Raw genomic sequence first — 6,131 nt, 5'->3', positions numbered from 1 at the left:
TACCAGACTGTAGCAATTCAAAAGTTACGTCGAATGAGCCTATCGGCATATTCCTGGCTATTGTAGTTTAGGAGATATTGGCAGATTTAGCCATTTTGGGGGGTATGAAAATTTATGAAAAGTTCAATTACACCAAGATTTCTCTATGTTCCCGAGGGCCTACAGTTACAACTCCGCTACCAGACTGTAGCAATTCAAAAGTTACGTCGAATGAGGCTATCGGCACATTCCTGGCTATTGTAGTTTAGGAGATATTGGCATATTTAGCCATTTTGGTGGGTATGAAAATTTATGAAAAGTTCAATTACACCAAGATTTCTCTATGTTCCCGAGGGCCTACAGTTACAACTCCGCTACCAGACTGTAGCAATTCAAAAGTTACGTCGAATGAGCCTATCGGCATATTCCTGGCTATTGTAGTTTAGGAGATATTGGCAGATTTAGCCATTTTGGGGGGTATGAAAATTTATGAAAAGTTCAATTACACCAAGATTTCTCTATGTTCCCGAGGGCCTACAGTTACAACTCCGCTACCAGACTGTAGCAATTCAAAAGTTACGTCGAATGAGCCTATCGGCGTATTCCTGGCTATTGTAGTTTAGGAGATATTGGCAGATTTAGCCATTTTGGGGGGTATGAAAATTTATGAAAAGTTCAATTACACCAAGATTTCTCTATGTTCCCGAGGGCCTACAGTTACAACTCCGCTACCAGACTGTAGCAATTCAAAAGTTACGTCGAATGAGCCTATCGGCATATTCCTGGCTATTGTAGTTTAGGAGATATTGGCAGATTTAGCCATTTTGGGGGGTATGAAAATTTATGAAAAGTTCAATTACACCAAGATTTCTCTATGTTCCCGAGGGCCTACAGTTACAACTCCGCTACCAGACTGTAGCAATTCAAAAGTTACGTCGAATGAGCCTATCGGCATATTCCTGGCTATTGTAGTTTAGGAGATATTGGCAGATTTAGCCATTTTGGGGGGTATGAAAATTTATGAAAAGTTCAATTACACCAAGATTTCTCTATGTTCCCGAGGGCCTACAGTTACAACTCCGCTACCAGACTGTAGCAATTCAAAAGTTACGTCGAATGAGCCTATCGGCATATTCCTGGCTATTGTAGTTTAGGAGATATTGGCAGATTTAGCCATTTTGGGGGGTATGAAAATTTATGAAAAGTTCAATTACACCAAGATTTCTCTATGTTCCCGAGGGCCTACAGTTACAACTCCGCTACAAGACTGTAGCAATTCAAAAGTTACGTCGAATGAGCCTATCGGCATATTCCTGGCTATTGTAGTTTAGGAGATATTGGCAGATTTAGCCATTTTGGGGGGTATGAAAATTTATGAAAAGTTCAATTACACCAAGATTTCACTATGTTCCCGAGGGCCTACAGTTACAACTCCGCTACCAGACTGTGGCAATTCAAAAGTTACGTCGAATGAGCCTATCGGCGTATTCCTGGCTATTGTAGTTTAAGAGATATTGGCAGATTTAGCCATTTTGGGGGGTATGAAAATTTATGAAAAGTTCAATTACACCAAGATTTCTCTATGTTCCCGAGGGCCTACAGTTACAACTCCGCTACCAGACTGTAGCAATTCAAAAGTTACGTCGAATGAGCCTATCGGCGTATTCCTGGCTATTGTAGTTTAGGAGATATTGGCAGATTTAGCCATATTAGGGGGTATGAAAATTTATGAAAAGTTCAATTACACCAAGATTTCTCTATGTTCCCGAGGGCCTACAGTTACAACTCCGCTACCAGACTGTAGCAATTCAAAAGTTACGTCGAATGAGCCTATCGGCATATTCCTGGCTATTGTAGTTTAGGAGATATTGGCAGATTTAGCCATTTTGGGGGGTATGAAAATTTATGAAAAGTTCAATTACACCAAGATTTCTCTATGTTCCCGAGGGCCTACAGTTACAACTCCGCTACCAGACTGTAGCAATTCAAAAGTTACGTCGAATGAGCCTATCGGCGTATTCCTGGCTATTGTAGTTTAGGAGATATTGGCAGATTTAGCCATTTTGGGGGGTATGAAAATTTATGAAAAGTTCAATTACACATGGATTTCTCTATGTTCCCGAGGGCCTACAGTTACAACTCCGCTACCAGACTGTAGCAATTCAAAAGTTACGTCGAATGAGCCTATCGGCGTATTCCTGGCTATTGTAGTTTAGGAGATATTGGCAGATTTAGCCATTTTGGGGGGTATGAAAATTTATGAAAAGTTCAATTACACCAAGATTTCTCTATGTTCCCGAGGGCCTACAGTTACAACTCCGCTACCAGACTGTAGCAATTCAAAAGTTACGTCGAATGAGCCTATCGGCATATTCCTGGCTATTGTAGTTTAGGAGATATTGGCAGATTAAGCCATTCTGGGGGGTATGAAAATTTATGAAAAGTTCAATTACACCAAGATTTCTCTATGTTCCCGAGGGCCTACAGTTACAACTCCGCTACCAGACTGTAGCAATTCAAAAGTTATGTCGAATGAGCCTATCGGCATATTCCTGGCTATTGTAGTTTAGGAGATATTGGCAGATTTAGCCATTTTGGGGGGTATGAAAATTTATGAAAAGTTCAATTACACCTAGATTTCTCTATGTTCCCGAGGGCCTACAGTTACAACTCCGCTACCAGACTGTAGCAATTCAAAAGTTACGTCGAATGAGCCTATCGGCGTATTCCTGGCTATTGTAGTTTAGGAGATATTGGCAGATTTAGCCATTTTAGGGGGTATGAAAATTTATGAAAAGTTCAATTACACCAAGATTTATCTATGTTCCCGACGGCCTACAGTTACAACTCCGCTACCAGACTGTAGCAATTCAAAAGTTACGTCGAATGAGGCTAACGGCATATTCCTGGCTATTGTAGTTTAGGAGATATTGGCATATTTAGCCATTTTGGGGGGTATGAAAATTTATGAAAAGTTCAATTACACCAAGATTTCTCCATGTTCCCGAGGGCCTACAGTTACAACTCCGCTACCAGACTGTAGCAATTCAAAAGTTATGTCGAATGAGCCTATCGGCATATTCCTGGCTATTGTAGTTTAGAAGATATTGGCAGATTTAGCCATTTTGGGGGGTATGAAAATTTATGAAAAGTTCAATTACACCAAGATTTCTCTATGTTCCCGAGGGCCTACAGTTACAACTCCGCTACCAGACTGTAGCAATTCAAAATTTACGTCGAATGAGCCTATCGGCGTATTCCTGGCTATTGTAGTTTAGGAGATATTGGCAGATTTAGCCATTTTAGGGGGTATGAAAATTTATGAAAAGTTCAATTACACCAAGATTTATCTATGTTCCCGACGGCCTACAGTTACAACTCCGCTACCAGACTGTAGCAATTCAAAAGTTACGTCGAATGAGCCTATCGGCATATTCCTGGCTATTGTAGTTTAGGAGATATTGGCAGATTTAGCCATTTTGGGGGGTATGAAAATTTATGAAAAGTTCAATTACACCAAGATTTCTCTATGTTCCCGAGGGCCTACAGTTACAACTCCGCTACCAGACTGTAGCAATTCAAAAGTTACGTCGAATGAGGCTATCGGCACATTCCTGGCTATTGTAGTTTAGGAGATATTGGCATATTTAGCCATTTTGGTGGGTATGAAAATTTATGAAAAGTTCAATTACACCAAGATTTCTCTATGTTCCCGAGGGCCTACAGTTACAACTCCGCTACCAGACTGTAGCAATTCAAAAGTTACGTCGAATGAGCCTATCGGCATATTCCTGGCTATTGTAGTTTAGGAGATATTGGCAGATTTAGCCATTTTGGGGGGTATGAAAATTTATGAAAAGTTCAATTACACCAAGATTTCTCTATGTTCCCGAGGGCCTACAGTTACAACTCCGCTACCAGACTGTAGCAATTCAAAAGTTACGTCGAATGAGCCTATCGGCGTATTCCTGGCTATTGTAGTTTAGGAGATATTGGCAGATTTAGCCATTTTGGGGGGTATGAAAATTTATGAAAAGTTCAATTACACCAAGATTTCTCTATGTTCCCGAGGGCCTACAGTTACAACTCCGCTACCAGACTGTAGCAATTCAAAAGTTACGTCGAATGAGCCTATCGGCATATTCCTGGCTATTGTAGTTTAGGAGATATTGGCAGATTTAGCCATTTTGGGGGGTATGAAAATTTATGAAAAGTTCAATTACACCAAGATTTCTCTATGTTCCCGAGGGCCTACAGTTACAACTCCGCTACCAGACTGTAGCAATTCAAAAGTTACGTCGAATGAGCCTATCGGCATATTCCTGGCTATTGTAGTTTAGGAGATATTGGCAGATTTAGCCATTTTGGGGGGTATGAAAATTTATGAAAAGTTCAATTACACCAAGATTTCTCTATGTTCCCGAGGGCCTACAGTTACAACTCCGCTACCAGACTGTAGCAATTCAAAAGTTACGTCGAATGAGCCTATCGGCATATTCCTGGCTATTGTAGTTTAGGAGATATTGGCAGATTTAGCCATTTTGGGGGGTATGAAAATTTATGAAAAGTTCAATTACACCAAGATTTCTCTATGTTCCCGAGGGCCTACAGTTACAACTCCGCTACAAGACTGTAGCAATTCAAAAGTTACGTCGAATGAGCCTATCGGCATATTCCTGGCTATTGTAGTTTAGGAGATATTGGCAGATTTAGCCATTTTGGGGGGTATGAAAATTTATGAAAAGTTCAATTACACCAAGATTTCACTATGTTCCCGAGGGCCTACAGTTACAACTCCGCTACCAGACTGTGGCAATTCAAAAGTTACGTCGAATGAGCCTATCGGCGTATTCCTGGCTATTGTAGTTTAAGAGATATTGGCAGATTTAGCCATTTTGGGGGGTATGAAAATTTATGAAAAGTTCAATTACACCAAGATTTCTCTATGTTCCCGAGGGCCTACAGTTACAACTCCGCTACCAGACTGTAGCAATTCAAAAGTTACGTCGAATGAGCCTATCGGCGTATTCCTGGCTATTGTAGTTTAGGAGATATTGGCAGATTTAGCCATATTAGGGGGTATGAAAATTTATGAAAAGTTCAATTACACCAAGATTTCTCTATGTTCCCGAGGGCCTACAGTTACAACTCCGCTACCAGACTGTAGCAATTCAAAAGTTACGTCGAATGAGCCTATCGGCATATTCCTGGCTATTGTAGTTTAGGAGATATTGGCAGATTTAGCCATTTTGGGGGGTATGAAAATTTATGAAAAGTTCAATTACACCAAGATTTCTCTATGTTCCCGAGGGCCTACAGTTACAACTCCGCTACCAGACTGTAGCAATTCAAAAGTTACGTCGAATGAGCCTATCGGCGTATTCCTGGCTATTGTAGTTTAGGAGATATTGGCAGATTTAGCCATTTTGGGGGGTATGAAAATTTATGAAAAGTTCAATTACACATGGATTTCTCTATGTTCCCGAGGGCCTACAGTTACAACTCCGCTACCAGACTGTAGCAATTCAAAAGTTACGTCGAATGAGCCTATCGGCGTATTCCTGGCTATTGTAGTTTAGGAGATATTGGCAGATTTAGCCATTTTGGGGGGTATGAAAATTTATGAAAAGTTCAATTACACCAAGATTTCTCTATGTTCCCGAGGGCCTACAGTTACAACTCCGCTACCAGACTGTAGCAATTCAAAAGTTACGTCGAATGAGCCTATCGGCATATTCCTGGCTATTGTAGTTTAGGAGATATTGGCAGATTAAGCCATTCTGGGGGGTATGAAAATTTATGAAAAGTTCAATTACACCAAGATTTCTCTATGTTCCCGAGGGCCTACAGTTACAACTCCGCTACCAGACTGTAGCAATTCAAAAGTTATGTCGAATGAGCCTATCGGCATATTCCTGGCTATTGTAGTTTAGGAGATATTGGCAGATTTAGCCATTTTGGGGGGTATGAAAATTTATGAAAAGTTCAATTACACCTAGATTTCTCTATGTTCCCGAGGGCCTACAGTTACAACTCCGCTACCAGACTGTAGCAATTCAAAAGTTACGTCGAATGAGCCTATCGGCGTATTCCTGGCTATTGTAGTTTAGGAGATATTGGCAGATTTAGCCATTTTAGGGGGTATGAAAATT

General features: G+C 40.6%; 1 long non-coding RNA gene across 1 annotated transcript in view; it reads left to right on the top strand.

Annotated features, from left to right (window-relative positions):
- The window catches only part of LOC145441029 (uncharacterized), a 416,627-nt gene that overhangs the window by 14,096 nt on the left and 396,400 nt on the right, over positions 1–6,131 (top strand). The gene's annotated exons all lie outside the window — the stretch shown is intronic.

The sequence above is a fragment of the Botryllus schlosseri genome, chromosome 6 (genome assembly GCF_051294905.1).
Source record: "Botryllus schlosseri isolate E-star chromosome 6, Bs_hap1, whole genome shotgun sequence".
Classification (NCBI taxonomy): Eukaryota; Metazoa; Chordata; class Ascidiacea; order Stolidobranchia; family Styelidae; genus Botryllus; species Botryllus schlosseri.
This window is presented reverse-complemented; position numbering and strand designations above follow the sequence as displayed.